This window comes from Bidens hawaiensis, unplaced genomic scaffold (genome assembly GCF_021521415.1).
Source record: "Bidens hawaiensis isolate Kalapana, Puna unplaced genomic scaffold, B.hawaiensis_p1.1 tig00029326_1, whole genome shotgun sequence".
In the NCBI taxonomy this organism is placed as follows: Eukaryota; Viridiplantae; Streptophyta; class Magnoliopsida; order Asterales; family Asteraceae; genus Bidens; species Bidens hawaiensis.
Window position 1 is genome coordinate 221,554 of NW_027494849.1, and position 16,519 is coordinate 238,072.

General features: G+C 33.4%; 1 long non-coding RNA gene and 1 pseudogene across 2 annotated transcripts; both read right to left on the minus strand.

The window, feature by feature from the left end:
• Positions 1-1,177: 1,177 nt before the first annotated feature.
• On the minus strand, positions 1,178-6,371 carry LOC143578722 (microtubule-associated protein 70-1-like; annotated as a pseudogene). Its single transcript, XR_013143323.1, has 10 exons — positions 6,073-6,371; positions 4,841-4,926; positions 4,682-4,747; positions 4,431-4,601; positions 4,172-4,342; positions 3,676-3,831; positions 3,464-3,610; positions 2,584-2,655; positions 2,107-2,506; positions 1,178-1,323 (listed from the first exon to the last, which is right to left on the minus strand). The product of XR_013143323.1 is annotated as a microtubule-associated protein 70-1-like (transcript).
• A 2,531-nt stretch (positions 6,372-8,902) lies between these two features.
• Positions 8,903-12,071, minus strand: LOC143578730 (uncharacterized). The gene is made up of 4 exons (XR_013143324.1): positions 11,880-12,071; positions 10,989-11,135; positions 10,334-10,405; positions 8,903-9,307 (listed from the first exon to the last, which is right to left on the minus strand). It is a non-coding gene; the product is annotated as an uncharacterized LOC143578730 (long non-coding RNA).
• Between the last annotated feature and the right edge of the window lie 4,448 nt (positions 12,072-16,519).

Sequence of the window (16,519 nt, forward strand, 5' to 3'; positions counted from 1 at the left end):
TACCAAAAAAAAAAAATTGTACAGACAAGTTAGGTGCCGCCAAGTGGCCCAATGCCGGCTTAGCGGCACCAAACTTCTAGTTTATATATATTAGATAATGACTAAAAAGTAAAAACTAGGCAATTGTTTGTTTAAATGACAGAGAATTAACCTTTTTAAATGACTTGGACCATATATTGACTATGTCGTATAATTTTATAATTATTTTAATTGGGGTCCATCATGTTTTAAATTTTTTTTATTAATTTAAGTAAATGGTATAATAGTAACTTTGCACTCATTTAACCAAAAAAAAATCTCTTTTTATTTAAGTTACCCTAAACCAATTTAACTCTCTTTTTATTAAATGAGTAAATGGTATAATAGGATCAAATATCCGTGTAATTAACTCTCTTTTTATTTAAGTAACAAAAAACCAATTTATTAAATAACTTTTTCGAAAACAAATAAATAAAACAAACGCATCAATTGCGTTTGTCGTTAATATTCTCCTCCCCCCTAGTCGCATTTTCGTTTTTGTGAATATTCCCCCTAGTGACATTTTAACCGTATATCGTTACCATTATGAAAGTTATATTGAAAAGCAGTACTTAAAAGTTAAAAAGAAAATAAACGTATATTTGAAATGTTACCTTTTAGAAAAATAGAAGATAACACGTGGCGTTAACTATGCCTGACTTGTGTAAGTTGTGTTACAAACGAATGTTGACGGTTATTTTTGAACTGTTGTACGTTTTTATAAGTTGCAACTATTGGGACTTCAGGGCTATAAATAAAAGGTCATTTGCCTTCATTGTCCATTATACAACATGATATATTATATCTAACAGTAATAATTTATTCCACATTATACATATATCATGTGTTTTGTCCGTTATACAACATGATATATTATATCTATCAGTAATTACTTTACTCCACATTATACATATTACTTCAAAAGCACACAACTAGACACAAACAATACCATCATGCACCAAAGATTAGCTTGTCTACAAAAACGAAACAATGAATTAATATTATGTTCTGCCCTTCCCCGGCGGTCACTTTGTTGTACATGCACTTCTTACAGCCGAAGTCATCACACGGGTCTTAAGCGTTGCAAAAGAATACACATGTTACTTTTGATATAAACAAGTCAACCGTATTGTAAACAAAGTATAAACATGTATTATAATCATAACCTTGGAGTACTCGTACTCATACGCCTTGCCATTTGACTGTTTTGCCCTTTACCGACACCATTGCAGTTATTTCTCTCTTTATTTTCTTGCTCTCCACTTCCATTGCTTTGTTAAGTGTCTCAACATTCCTTGCCAATATCTGCAAATTTTAAATTAGTTGCTATTATAATATCATGTCACTTTTCAAACTTAAATTCTCATATTCCCCCTTACCATAACAATATAACATATAAAACAAAATTAGTTACTAATAACAATCTTTTACTTAATAAGTGAAGAGAACATTATGCATCGTGGTTTTTACAGCAATAAGTCTATAGCATTGTTTACATTAGGGGTGCTAAACAGGTCGTGTTTATGGGATGACAGACTGAATCTAAAACAAACGTGAAAATTTTACACCAACATGAAAATTGTGATAGACACATGGACCCAAACACGACACGCGATTTAAGCTATGACATAAAAACACATTAAAAAAAGGCTAAATGGGTAGCCTAACCCGATTCAGTTAGCTATACGTGTTTGCGGGTTTGAACAGAACTTGCTCAGAGCATGCTCAGAGCATGTCTTAGGTTCATGTTGTATCAGAAGTTCAAACCCATGGTTTCCTTATTCGTTTTTCTTTCGCTTATCACCGAATGTGTAAATGTGAGACTTTTAAGTAATTTACAGGGATTAATATGGAATCTTGAACTTTTAAAAGTATATATATGAAATTAACTCTTACTCATATTTTATATATGAGTAAGACATATTTCATTCATATATGAGTAAGAGTTATGTAATGATGGAAGTATAACTTTGTTTACTATGTTAATCAATAATCATACAAATGCTATCATTGTCTATTTTACTAATTGCAATTTGCATGTACATATAAAAAAACATGTAATGATGATGAAAGAGATCATTTGCAAACCTCAGCTGTGTTCTGTTTTTCTTTGAGATTTTCATCTCTTTGTTGGCAAGCTTTTTGCAAATTCAAAACCTCCTTCTGTAGCATATCATACAACACTCCGGAAACAAGATCTTCGGATTTTGACTTTGACTCTTCTTCCTCATCAGCCTGATAATAGCTTATCCGAACCGACTAATTGGCTACAATCGTGCACTTTTGATGAATTGATCCCGCTGTTTAATAAATTTCTCGATGAAAATCTACTAGATGACGATCTTGATAAATTTTCAACTCCACCGAGAGACTGGCGTTTTGAGCGCGCATTGCTGATAGTTCTTTCTGGTGTAGCATAAGAAACATTTTTACCAGATGATGATTTAAATCTTTCCTCCAAAACTTTGAAGCGTAATCGGTATTTTTCCTATGAATGTCACAAAAAAACAGTTATTAGAGGCAAATGATACTTTTATAAAAAAAACAAATAATAATAAATGATACTTTTAGCTGTGCTTCTGCTTTTGCGGTTCGTTCTGCAACGGTTAGTTTGTCTTTCAGATGCTGCATTTCTCCCTAAAAATGACCCCAAAAATACAAAACGTTATATTTATGACATTGCTATCGTCAAGATGATCAATTATGCAACATGGTTAGCAGAGGTGGCAATTTCAACCCATTTACTTAAGAATGGGTCAAACTTGGGTTGTGTTGTATCTCAAACCGTTCTGCAACGGTTAGTTTGTCTTTCAGATGCTGCATTTCTCCCTAAAAATGACCCCAAAAATACAAAACGTTATATTTATGACATTGCTATCGTCAAGATGATCAATTATGCAACATGGTTAGCAGAGGTGGCAATTTCGACCCATTGCTATCGTCAAGATGATCAATTATGCAACTTGGGTTGTGTTGTATCTCAAACCGGTCAATTTTTTAAAAACAGTTGGATAAAAGGAAAAAAAATCATGAGAGTTGAAAAATTACATGAAGTCAAAACTTGAATGGTTTAAGTAATAGTGATGGATCCATATTAAAAATGATCCATTTCAGGTTTCAACCTAGACCCGTTCAACGCATTACCCAACCCGTCCGACTCGCCCCTGCTAACATTTAGTTTCATTAGCTATAATAAAGAACCCGGAATGTATGCCTGTAAAACTCTTCTTTCTTCCAGCCATTGTTTTACAGGCATTACTTTACTGTCAGCATCTTTCCAGTCATTTGCAACTACAGCAGCAACACGATTTGCAGAAACTTTAGCGCGAGCTAATTCACGGTCCAATATCTTCTTTTCTTCCTACACCATGTTTTAAAAATCAGAACCGATTTAAAACACAGTTGGTTTCAGTAATTCAAACTTACATTAACCCGGAATGTATGCCTGTAAAACTCTTCTTTCTTCCAGCCATTGTTTTACAGGCATTACTTTACTGTCAGCATCTTTCCAGTCATTTGCAACTACAGCAGCAACACGATTTGCAGAAACTTTAGCGCGAGCTAATTCACGGTCCAATATCTTCTTTTCTTCCTACACCATGTTTTAAAAATCAGAACCGATTTAAAACACAGTTGGTTTCAGTAATTCAAACTTACATTAATCTCTTGCATTCTTCTTTCATAATCCCGCACGGCGTTAGCAGTGGCCCCACCAGCCAAAACAGCTTCTTCAAGTTCACAAACCGTTTGAGTTAACTTTTCAACCTGTGAAACTTTTTGCCGGTTCATTTTATCCAAAATTCTGTTTTCTTCCTGCATAAGGATTCCAAAATTAACGCTAAATTACTTTTGGTTGTAGATTCTGTTTTCTTCCTGCATAATATAAAAGATAATAATACTAATAATAACATAGTAATTAGTATGGATAAATCGCTTTTGGTGGTGGCCTGTTTTGGTGATTATAGCATAGTAATTAGTAGAGACTAATAAAACTTTAAAAGGGTTCGAAAAAAAATAATAATTACAGAAATAGACCACAGTGAAAACTAGATTATGCTATTCTATGACAGTTACCTAAGACAGCCTAGATAAGTAATACAGGAGAGATAAAAACCAAATATAGTGCATGCTAAAGTTTGTAATGTAATTTAACCTGACACATCTCAATTTGTTTCATGAGCTCTTGGTTTTTGTTCTGAAGATCATCAACCATGGAAGCTTTTGCCAGGGCTATTTCAACAGTTCTATCTGCTTCTAAAAGAGCAGCTTCCTTAGATTTATTGAGACGATCGAGTGCTTTATTGTCATCTTGCAGCTTTGATACCTGATAGAAGCAAAGTGTGATGCACAATCAGAAGTCTTTGTGACCAAATTTGTTAATCAAATTTCCTTCTCAAAAATCAAACACTTACCTCCATTTTAAGAACCTTGAGTTCTGCCTCTAATGGAGCTATAATGGCTTCAATAGGAGGCATTTCATCATCTTTTTGGGCGGCATGAACTCTTCTAAGAGTGGCTTCTGCAGCATATTGTGCAGACAGAGCTTGTTTTTTCTCATCACTTATCTTCTTAATCTCTAAATTCTATAAAACACATAAATCACTTACTAATGTAAAAGCTGAAACTATCAAGTACTGAAAACAAACTTCATATATCGGGATACCTTGCTTTCTAAAAGGGATTCAGTTTTCTTAAGTTTTTCATCTACTTTACTTAGCTCATCATTTAACTGTAACAACACAAACATAATAAATTACCCTATATAACACATAAAATTCAACAGATATAGTGAGTTGAAAAATACAGTGAGATGTAGTAGTACCTCTTCCACTGCCTTCTCTTTAAGGTGTTCCTGGTACTTTAATGCCTTGATTTCTGCATATGCATCTCCCAATTCCCTATCTTTATCTGAATGAACAGAAATTATAATGCATCAGCAAAAAACATTTTTACCAAATCAGGGAATTAAACTTCAGATATCTTCTCAATTTCCACGTGGAATGGCAACCTGTTTCTCAATTTCCGCATGAAACACACAAATCACAAGAACAATTTTTGCAACAAATTGACATTAAGCTTTCAGGCATGACTTCATAATAGATATCTTATCAAACACAATTTGAATCTGAAAAATAAGATCTAAAATTGTATGTCAAACATTTTAATACTTTAATCTCAATTCAAAGTTTCACTCCGTAATTTGTAGAAATCCGTATCAAACATCGTCTTCTGAAACTTGAAACTGTAACAAATTTGCACTGCCTAAGGGGGCACCGAGCTACTTGAGATCGAATCGATAAAAAGCTTGAAACGAGCCGAGCCGAGCCTGAGCTTCAAATAAAACTGGTTTATCGAGCCTGAGCTTGAGCCTTTCAAGGGAAAATCGTTCAGGCTCGTCAAGCTTAGTGCATTTTTTAAGTTTTAATTTTTAACTCTTTTGGAATTCTATTAATTAAACATTACATAACTGACCTTTGGCTCGTTTAATCACTGCAAACGAGCTCGAGCCAAACTTAGGCACGTTAAAGATTTTCTCAAAATGTAGACAAATATTTAAAAAATGTATATACTGTATATTAACTAATAAATAATAAATGAGCAGAGCTCGAGTCTAGTTGAGCTCGGCTCGTTTACACCCCTAGCTAGCACTGCTTTTGCGATATGAATATTCTGGCATTTGAGATTAAACTCAAAAGTCGAGCGGTTAAATCGACTAAATTCTATTCTAAACCATGAAACCACACAGATAATTGAAGAATATCGATCAAGTGGAACCTTAATAACTCATGTTTAGCAGCTTATTATATATACTAAATTCTACTTCAAAACCTAACAGAAATTGAAGAATTAAGATCAACTGAACCGTAATAACCTAATTTACAAACTCTAAGTTATAAATCTTAGAGAAATTGAAGAATTACGATCAAATTAAAGCTTAATAACCTAAAACTCAAGGTTTAACAGCTTAATCTACTAAATTCTACTCAAAACATAACAGAAATTGAAGAGTTACGATCAAATGGAAATTTAATAAGCTAATAATAATAATTATACCTCGCAATTGGTTTTGAAGACGGTTGAGTTCGAAACGGACGGGATCAGAGCCATGCAGGTGATTAATAATATCGTCGATCTCAGTGGCGGATTTTTTACGGCCGTAACGGAACGACGGAGACTTTTTTAACGGCGAAGAGACTGGAATATTGCCGTTTGTTAACGGAATAGTAGCCATTGGATTACAGAAGAATTTGAAGGAATGGAGAGAGGTGGTTGGAGTTATATAGTGGTAAAGAGTATGACCGTTTTAGTTCAACTGACAAAGAGGGAGAGTAGTAGGATGAGTGGTTGTTTCTCCTTTTACTTTTGAAAATATTATTATTATTATTATTGTTATTATGAATTTCTTAATATAATAATTTAGAATGTTACAAACATTTGAAAATAATTTGGATATATGTTTTTATTTGTTTTAGTTGTGATAATAAAAATGTAACTTAATCGTGAAACGGGGTTGATTTAAATTGTATGTGTGTGGTTTAGGTATGTTGTAACGACTAACGATCAACCAAGTATGTGACTTCGTTGCCTAATATTGTTGAAGATTTAAGGATGTAGATTTGTAGTTTTTCATTTTATTTTTTTTAAATAGTGAAATTTGTACGATAAATTAAAATTCGAAGGAATAAGATTTGGATTTGATATTTGTCAAAAGTTTTGAAGTGGCGAGGGATTGAGGTGATGATGATGATGGAGGTTACAAGGATAACATGGGTGGTGGTAGGAGTGGTGGTTTGTTGGCGGCAGCAACAACGTTGGAGGTGGTGGTAGGAGTGGTGGTTTGTAGGTGGCGGTGAAGATGACAAGAGAGTGGGAGATTACAATTTTTTTAGTTGAATTCCTACACAATTTAGAACTAATGTAAAAATAATAAGAAATTGGTTCCAAATATAAAAGTAAAAGGGAAAGTTTTGGAATAACCACTTGAATGAGAGAGATTTTGATTGTCCTCGTAATTTTCCTATCCTAAAATAGTCGTCCCGGCCAATTTTGTAAAAAAAACTCGTTAACAATTTAATCGGTCCGAGCACGTTGTGATGGACATTTTCAAATATGTTGTAAAATGGGAACAAAACTCGAAACTCTTTCTTTGAAAATGAACATTCTTATAATTTCCCAAAATAAAAAGAATTTTAAATATGCTTAGCTAAAAAAAATGTAAGGGTTTTACCAAATATAAAAAAATGATTATTAATTACATTGTATAATTTGTAAAAAGTAAGTGAGGCTTTTTACTTTAACATATATGGTGAACTAGTCAACCATGGGAAAGAATGAAAGGTGGGCCCACCAAATCAACGGGTGTATCAAGGCAACGGTAACACAAGTGGGTGGAAAGTGCCAAAGGCAAAGTAATAGTTTTGTGTTTACTTATGTTTGCATGTTTATCTTATTAATTTGAAAGTCTACAAACTAGGAGTTCGAGTTTAGGTTTTGTCTAGGTTAAATAGGTGTTTAATGACGGCCGATGTTTTAGTATGAGCGTCTGCAAGTTTATTTTGATTAATAAAAGGTTCAAGCCCATGACCTGCGTTTGTTATTTGTGTCAATTATTTATCTTGCCAATACATGTATGAATTAAATCTCTCACCTTGATGTCGACAAGATTATAAGCTATAAGCAGAAATTTTATCTTTTGTTAAGATCTAGGTAGTGATTTTATCTATGCATAATAGTGAATACTCTTCTACAAATAACTTATCTATGATATAAAGGAGAAATGAAACTTGAAATGCCTAGTTACAATATATAACATTTTTAATGCTTGGTGACTTGCGTACATAATCTACTCATTCTATTTAGTTGTCACATTTCAATTCAAGTAACTAATATTTCACGTATATCAAAAATATTCAATGGTTAAACCCGAGTACAAGTAGGTCCCACATGATGGAAACATGATCTTTATCGCAAACGGACCACAAGTTCGTTCCAAAGAAACAAATAACTTTTAATAACAAATTCAATGTATAATGGATTAATAGTATTCGCAACTTGTGTTTCCATAGTTTATATATTTTGTCGCAAGTACAGGGCCTTTTTTAAAAATAAGGAAGTAACCAGTTAACTAATTATTTGTTAAGTTCGGTAATCAATCTCATGCATACTTAAAAATCATTATGAATACGGATGTAAACGAGCCTAGTTGGGCATGAGCTCTTTTCGATTCGAGCTTGGCTCGTTTTAGTTTAAGTAGGCTCAAGCTCGACTGGTTTAGTTTGAAAAGGCTTGAGCTCAGCTCATTTTAATTTAAGAAGGCTCGAGCTCAAGCTCACCTCATTTAGAGTTGTATAACTATAACTCGAGCTCGGCTCGTGACTAGTTTGTCAAGCTCGTGCTCGCTCATTTAATTGATTACTAATTTTAAAATTTTTTTAATCTATTTTTATAACTATTTACATCTATTTTAATGTAGTTTTTTATATAATAATATATTACAAACTATGTAATTATCTTTATCATATGTTTATGTATAATAGTTATACAAATACATTTATAAAAGTTACATAAATAAAAAAATTTGTTTAGGATCGCGCACGGGCTCGTAAGCATATATGTGAAGCTTAGGCTTAAGCTCATTTTCATTTATTAAATGAGCATTAATAAAAGCTCAGGCTCGGGCTTGTTTAAACTCGTCTTGATTCAAGTTTTTAACAAGTAAGTCTCTAATAATACACGAGCAGTTCAGCTCATTTACACCCCTTGATCAAGAAGTGAGAAGGTGAAAAGACTTGAAATTGACCATTTTCTTTCTCTGGATTCTTTCTCAAAAACTTTATCCTAGCATTGGCATTCACATTTGTAAACATGCTACAGACTTATAAGTTATAGTCCTTAGTCATTTTTACATTAGGATAAAAGAGAGAAGCTGTTTTTATAATAACATAGCTTGCTTAACATATATAACATCATGAAATTATAAAAATAAAGACCGCAACGTCTCGGTAACATTATTATAGCAAGGTAAAACTATTATAAAAACACCTCCTTATCAACCACAAAACATGTAGAATAATGATTCGGACATATAGATTCCGATTTCCTAACATTCGTACTATCATAAACTATAACATGTAACTGTCTTTTCTCGACTTCCCAGTTTTCGATTGGTAGTTTAGTACAACCAAAAACCCAAAAAGATAGATGTTTCAGCCATCAGAATATAGTGAGGACCATCACTAGCCACCACCATAAGAACAAACAAGTAACCTTTCATGAGTTCGTAAGGATCCTATATGCATGAAGCAAAAAACCCATGTGAGCTTGCATTCACATTGATACAAACAACAAACAATATCCCACATACACATGATCAGCATATACTAGTACCAACACTACATTAACATAATTAAAATCCTTTTAACTCTTACTTTAAAAAGAAAACTCTCATCTTTTAACCGCCTAGTACAGGTTGAAAGTATGGATGTGAATTCCTTACACGACATCTAACATGAAATTCGCAGGTTCGGGTCAGTTTCTGGTCGAACCCGTTTAGCTAAACAGTGGGTTCACGTCCGTGTTGACCCAATGGGTTTGTGGGTTGACCTGTTAAACCCATTTGTTTTTAATTAATTTTTTTGTACTTTTGGAATGTGTTTTATGTCATTTAATTAAACTGGTAAGAGTATTTTATGCTACAATTTGAAATAGAAAAAGACATAAGTTTTTATAATTAAAATGTAAATGTTTTATACGCATTTGTATTACGTTGATGTAAAATTGAAATTTTAAAATACTAATAAACAAAAGAACAAAAAAATCAGGTTAAATGGCCCGTGTTTGTGTCAACCCGCGAATATCCATGCGTTCGGGTTTATACGTCTTACATGAGTTATGAGTGTGTATCAAACTTTCAGGTTCGTATCGGATTCCATCAACCCGCGAACACGACCCGCTTAATACCCCTAGTAGAAAGAAAGCTTTACTTATTTGGTAAGATTACTGTCAATGACCACCTTTCAAAAGTCAGTCAACCACTTTATTTTAAAATTAGCAATTTTCATTTAATAAGCTTCCAACGGGTCATAAGTAGGAGGGCAAAACTGTAATAAGGAGCAAGTGTTGAAAGAAAGCCATAAACTAATGAATCTCAAGTGTTGCATTCAACTATTCCACATCTCTACCTTTCGTCTACTTATTCACTAGAGATTCAAATACTCTGATCTAATTTGCTCTTAACTTTTGTTATATTATAGTTATCAAAATGCTAAGGATTGACTGTTAACTTATAAGACAAAAAGTAACCATATAATCTGACCTCTTCATCAGTTCATCCTGATGTTGAATTCTGTGCTAGAGCTGCTTCACGTTCTTGGCGCCTACGTTCTCTCTGTAGCATACATAACATTAGTACCAAATATTGACATTAAATTCTTTTTCGAGTTAATTACAATAAAACATAACTCACTTTTACCTTTTTGTCACTGTATGCAAGAAAAAGTCTTCAAATTTTCTCCATTGTATGTAGCATACTCTACATTTTTACCATTATATAACAATAATACAAATAATCTTCTATAGCAGGTAAAATGATGGAAAGTTTTTTTGATGGTGTGGTGACGTGTCACTTCACCTTTTATCTGCTATAGTAACATTTGCTAGCTATAAAGGTTTACTCACATTTAATGGCAAAAAAAATGAAAGTATGCTACACAATGAGAAAAAAAAATAATCTTAATTTTTGCATGCATACAATGACACTAGGTTGAGACTATGTTACATTTTGGGGAGATGAAAAAGGTAAGACAGTTTGCTGCTTAATCGGTTCAGCTTTAAACATTTTCAATTTGGTTCGATTTTGGTTTAATCAGTATGAAACCAGATATTGAACACCTCTACCAATATATCAAGATCAATTATCTTGTCATTTGAATGAAATTTTAGAAGACGCAGAACAAAGATAGAAACTATACCCTTCGTTCCCAATATGGAAGAAAGCAGACAAAATCATAAACGGGAGAAATTGTTGACACTAAAACAACATTTAATCCAGTAAATAGCAAAAGTGCTGCCATTGGGCGCGTTTTATGTGGCATTTTTCTTTTTCTTGAAGTTTATTCCTGCAAGAAACATTTACAATGTTAAATTTAAGTTGAGTAACGGTGTATTTGTATAATCGTATCACATACATATCTAACATTGAGAAAGAAACAAACGTGAGTACACAAAATGATGTTATACACTTATATTTATATCACATATTTGAGTTATACTTATACCATTGTTAGCTCTCAACTGTTTCAGAATTCAGATTAGGTGTTATCTGACAAAATCGGTAAAAATGTCGATAACCTCATCAGAAGTTTAATAAAATACCAAAATATAACTAATAAAAACTAGGGGCGCAAACGAGTTGAGCTACTCGAGATCAGCTCGATCGAGTCGAGCCTAAACGAGCCCGGACTCGATAATTAAAGTAAGTTCGTTTAATAAACGAGCCCGAGCCCGAGCTTCGCTTGTCGAGCTCAATCTCTGTGTAATTTACACGAGCCAATCGAGATATCGGCTCGGCTTAAAGTGTACAAAACTAAAAGATTAATGAAAACAGTGCTCATCATAAAGCCTAAAATGAACAAAACTCCATCTCTAATTAACCAGTCAAATCAAAATTGATTCTGAATCGGAAATGAAGGTGAAATTGAAACCCTAACTAGCTAAGCTAACACAGTAGTAATGATATACATAATCAGATAATTTAGTAATGATATATTAAAAACAAACAAATAAATATAAATTTTAGAGCTAAAATAATCGATTAAATATTTTATTATTATCAGTCAAAATTAGGTTTGTAAGTTGATTACCTGATGTCAGAAACGGAAGCCTGTCAGACAGTTAAGAGAATTGAATAAATGACGTACGGCGATTGGTGGTCACCGGTCGGAGAAGTGGCCGGAAGTAGCGATTAGCCACCGTCGGAATTTAACGGCGTGGCATTAAGTATAGAATGTGGGTTTAGTGGGCTTGTTGGTTTGAGGCTGACAAATGTTGGGCTGATGTTAACTTTCACAAGCCCAAATAGAGGTGCAAATTATAACCGGTTAACTAACCGACACTTAGAGGTGCACAAATCGGTTGACAGGTTAACCATTAAGAGGATAATATGCTAACTGGTTTTTTTTGCAAGATTTAACCGGTTTTTTGGTTCGGGTAGTAACCGGTTTTGACCGGGCCGGTGAACCGGTTAATAACCGAAAAAACCCGATTTTTAATAAAATAATAAAAAAAAATCGGTTAACCGGTTTATAACTGGTTTTGAAATCAATAATATAAACCGGTTACTAACCGAAGGTTAGAATCAGTCAGTAATCGGGTAGTACTAGAGCGGTTACTAATCGGTTACGAAATCGGATAAGGACCGGTTAACCGGTATCTATGTGGACCTCTACCGACACGGACTTGATACCAAAACCAATAAAGGTCTAATCGGTTCGGTTACAAAAAGAAAAAAAGAAGGAAGAAAAGAAAAAAAGCATAGGTTTCACATCGGTTATGAGTTTTCAGGCTAGGAACTGGTAAATTAAACAAAGGTTGATAAGATTAGTGTTAATAGGGTTAATTTCAATAAGTTATGATTACTTTTAAAAGAATATTATGGGTTCAACCAGTTACATAGATTAGGGACTTTTCAATTTTCACTAAAAAACCGGCTAGAAATTGAATTCGGTTAATCATATTATCCCGTTTTGACTATTTGACCAAAAACCAGCTTGGTTAATAACTGACAGTCCAAACTCGTTTAGGGATAATATATGCACCAAAGTACTGCACCAAATTTCAAAAAAAACGGATACCGAATACTCTACCGAATTAATATATACATTAAAGGTTCCTTATGGTACCGTTATGGTATATGTAGGGTACCAATACCGATATAGGTACTCGGTACCAAATGTTCATATGTATATGGTATCAGTACTAAATCAAAACTTGTACCAAATTTCAATACAAGTGGGTATCGAATATTGTACCAAATATTGGGTACGACAGCGGCGAAGCTTGGGCTTAGTCAAGGGAGTGACCGAAGTCACGGACTAAAAGATTTCCGGGTCGATGATTCGGTTTGTGTCTATTCGGGTCGGATCGATGATTCGATTTGGGTCGGATCAAACAATATGACATCTATATATATGCTTTTTCCTCATTTATTTACACAATTGTTCTTACAATAAAAAAAACAAAATAATTTTTTAACCAACAAAGACCTAAAATATTCATGATGATGCGAGAGGAAGGGTGCGTAAGGAGAAGCAAATTCGGTATTGATACCAGTACCGAAATCGGTACAGATTTGGTACCGCCGGTACCAAATAGATACCAAAGTTTTGAGTTTTGGTACCGGTATATCTCAAATTTTATCTTCAATACCGGTATCGAACTGAATATTTTGGTATTGGTACCGGGGTACGGTACCGGTCTCATCCCTAAGAGTGAATACCTAGAAGAAGAATTGCAAAGACCTAAAATATTTATAAAAACAAATCTTTTACTATTCGACTACTATTTTGTAACTTTTTTATATAAATATTGCGAGGTTTTAGAAAAAAAACCAAACGATGGGGTATTATATATATATATATATAAATAAGTAGTGACCGGTATCATTTTGGAAAAATACATCGGGGTGACCGCGCTTGATACCTATAAAAATTTTCAAGAAAAATCGCAAAATTTACCATACTAACGGAGAAAACGGCAGTAGCCGGGGCCACCCCCGGTCCCCACATAGCTTCGCCCTTGGGGTACGATATGTGTGCCAATACCGGTAGTCCGTATCAAATACTCATTCCTAAACGAGTTAACCAATATTTGCATCTTTAAGTGGCACCTCTAAACTCATAGAAGCTCATAGAATTGAAATAGCTATATAGAAAAATAAAAATATGTTTAAAAATAAAAAATATTGATTTTGAATAATTGCAAAAGGACAGATTATAATCGTCATTAAAGTGCAAAGCCTCACTTTCATGGTTTCGTTCCTGTTTCGTCTAAAGTGGCAAGGGTTACATTATACGCATTTCTATTTTATTCAAATAGAAAGAGAAAGTTAATAACTTTTTTATTTCATAAAGTTTTGTTTGCTTTTGTGTTTTACAACGTTGTTTGAACATGTATTTAAAAAGTACTTATACAATATTATGTATCATAAAATCAAAGGAAATAAAATTTGAAATATTTTAAAAGTTTTTGAGTTTTGTAGAGTTTTACTAAAGTTATCTAAGGGCCTAAAACCATGATATATGCTTAGAAATATATAGGGAAAATGTTGATTCCAACTAACTTCGCATTTGAATAATTATATCTATATACATGTTGTATAGGTAATTATTATTATTAGGTTTTTGTTCTATTATATGAGAGCTTTCAAACTACATTCAAAAATGAGCAAGTGGAAGGAGAAATCGATTACCGAAATTGTGTGATTGAACTATTTAAAGCTATAAGAATTGAAAATAAATTTGGGCGGAGTTTGTACCACAGAAGGTTGGGAAAAATCTTAAGTGTTATTTAAGAGTTTTCTTATGATGCGATTTTCTTCGCCGTAAGGAAAATCAATGACCTTAATAAGTGTGTTTTCACGTCCACATGCCATGTGGTGTAACATATTTTTCTATATAATAAAAGGAACATATTTATTTTCTGTTTATTACTTATGTTATTATTTAACGTGAAAAACAAGTATTTTCCTTTAATGATTTAATGACGGTCACTAAGATACACTTCACCACATATGATTTCATGTATTACTGTAGGTATATTATATTTATAATATGTCACAAACATATTTGTAACATGTTAAGTCAACCCCACATATATTTATTATATCCACACATGAGAAATATAGAGCATGGGAAATGTCACGTCTCAAATATCATCAACGTGTTGCGCAATAAATAAAACAGGAACTTAACACTTAAACATGCTTGGGTGAAGCAAATTGATGGACACACGACCTTCTAAAAGCTTCTATCTAGACAGACAAAACAAAACAAATTTAAATATTTTTTAAACAACACAAACAATATTTTTAATACGAAACCAGAAATTACCGCATTAGAGTAAACTTTGAAATTAACATAGCGTTTTAAAACGAAGATTTTTGCGTGAATAAGCTGCCTACGTACACGCGGAACGCATGTAACAAAATAATTATTATTTTATAAGTTTTTCTCATTCTAACATCACAACTATAAAACTAATAATTATTTTCTTCTTTAATTTCCCATTTTTGAAAATTGAGTTACGTGTCTTAATTGTGTACCGATGAATATTATACCAAAACAAGTATTGGTGGGTGTGACTAGAGGTGCACAAACCGTTTTTTTTTAAAAAAACCGGTTCGGTTATTAACCGGACCGGTTTTTTTTTTGCCCGGAAAAAAACCGGTTCGGTTAATAACCGGTTTTTTCTGTCAAAACCCTAACCGGTCTAACCGGTTAGGACCGGTTTAGAAACCGGTTAGAACCGGTTAATAAACCGGTTTTTTTTATTAACCGGTTTTTTTTTTTTTTTAAATTTCGCGGTTTCATATACGAATATTTGTTTTTTATATTTTGTACTTAATGAAGACCATTATTTTTTCACAGTATAAACAAACCGGTAACTACAAGGCAAACCGGTAACTACAAGGTAAAACGGACTGACCGAAGCCATTCTTTGCTTTCGTTGTTAGGGTTCTTTGCTTGGAAGATGAGTATGAGTGTGTGTTGGTGAATGTGTTTTCAACAAACCAAAGATTAAAAACACATAACTTTCATTTATAGTTTTTTACATTAAAAATACAAACATTAAATCGTTATCGCATATTCGTAACTCAAAAATACAAACATTAAATCATTAACACTGAAGAAATCTCTGCCAAGAACTGTTGTTCATGATTTAACTCAAAAATACAAACATTAAATCGTGAACTAGCAGATGCTCCTGTTGTTCCCAATCGCAGTTTGTTCATGATTTGCCTCCATGTTTGCTGTTTCTTTAACTAAATTAGAAAAATCCAAATCAACAAGTAAATAAGAGCACATATTAGGAAAAAGAATGCTTAGACACGATTACATGAACAACTTGATGTTTCTTACTCATGATTTGCCTCCATGTTTGCTGTTTCTTTAACTAATTTTCTTCGCTACCCGATCCCGAGCTATTTCTTAGGTAATCGTCGTACGCGGCTTCTTCATCGGTCATTGGTTGAGTGTGTCCTTCATTGACCTCGTCTTCATACAAGCCCGCTTCATACTCCATTTCCCCCTCGAGTGAGCGTTGATGTTGTGCCCTATCTAAAGAGTCCAAGTAATCCTTGTAGCAAATCGACATCTCTATAGCTGGTGCAGTGAGTCGAGTCCTCCTAATCGATATAACCCTGCCAGAAACAGAAAAAGCAGACTCCGAAGCTACCGTGGAAGCTTGGACCGTTAGTAAATCTTTGGCCATGGCGGCGAGGATC